This window comes from Sinocyclocheilus rhinocerous, unplaced genomic scaffold, assembly GCF_001515625.1.
Source record: "Sinocyclocheilus rhinocerous isolate Xijiao unplaced genomic scaffold, SAMN03320098_v1.1 scaffold2541, whole genome shotgun sequence".
Lineage (NCBI taxonomy): Eukaryota > Metazoa > Chordata > Actinopteri > Cypriniformes > Cyprinidae > Sinocyclocheilus > Sinocyclocheilus rhinocerous.
Window position 1 is genome coordinate 428,829 of NW_015631094.1, and position 1,121 is coordinate 429,949.

Here is a 1,121-nt window from a genome sequence, read left to right on the forward strand (position 1 = left end):
TTTTTTGTATGAGGTGGGAGGGAGATGCTTTTACTTTGTATAATGATTCCGACAATTGTGTATTTACTACGTTCTGTTCATAGTAGATTTATATTACAAAGATCTATAGATATATTATATATTATAAAGATTGCAGACTCGAATAACAGAACTAGTATTGCAAAGTGATATATTTCAGTATGTCTCTGGCTTCGGCCGTCGCTGGTTCCACTGAAGGCACTGTTTATTGGTTTCATGCATTCGCAGTAACAAAGCAAAACAGGATCAGCCAATGATGTGAGTTTGGGGGTGTGGCTGTCTGTTTGTTCGACCAATGGCAGACATGGGAGTTTCCAAAATAAGTGTTTGAAAATAATCATTATTTGGAGGTGCAGAAATTATACACACTTAAAAAAAAAATGGTGTAGAAACAATCATCTCTCAGAAATTGCTAGTAAATTTCACAAATAATTACAAAGTAACACGTAACACGTTAAATGAAATTTTGAAGTAGAAAAACTGAAATAGTTTTTTCTTGTAAAACATGCATTAAATATGAAATAATAAAATGATTTAAATCTAAAAATGTTTATGAGAATGAACAAAAAACTGAAAAGTAAAACGTCTTTTTAAATTATGGTGCTCAATTATCATGAAAATAATTTCACAATGCAAGAAATCCCAGAAATAAGCTTCAGTTTCTTTATGCCAAATATAATTTCTTATTTACCTCCTTTTGATTTTGGGGTGAAATGCAACCTGGACGTGATTTTGTGAGATTGTTAGCGTTTCATTTTGCGGTAACGATATCAGCGATGGTTCTCTGGGTTTTTTCTGTTTTGTAAAATCTTGTTACTCTTATCAAGCACGATCTATTTTGGGCATTTTTGCAGTATCATATCCAGACCAAGCCCATCAACTCTCATCTGAATTACTTTCAAGAATGAAGTGCGAAGGCTGACACTGATTTGAAAGTGTCCCGGAAATGTAAAGCGACATTCCCAAAGAGTCTCATAATAGTAATACTCAACCGGACCATCACTACAAACCACTCTGCAATAATACTAACGGCAGCCTATCAATACAGTCTTGTCAAAGGGACACTTCAATCCAGTTCATCCGTTTTGTATTAAAAAAAACTG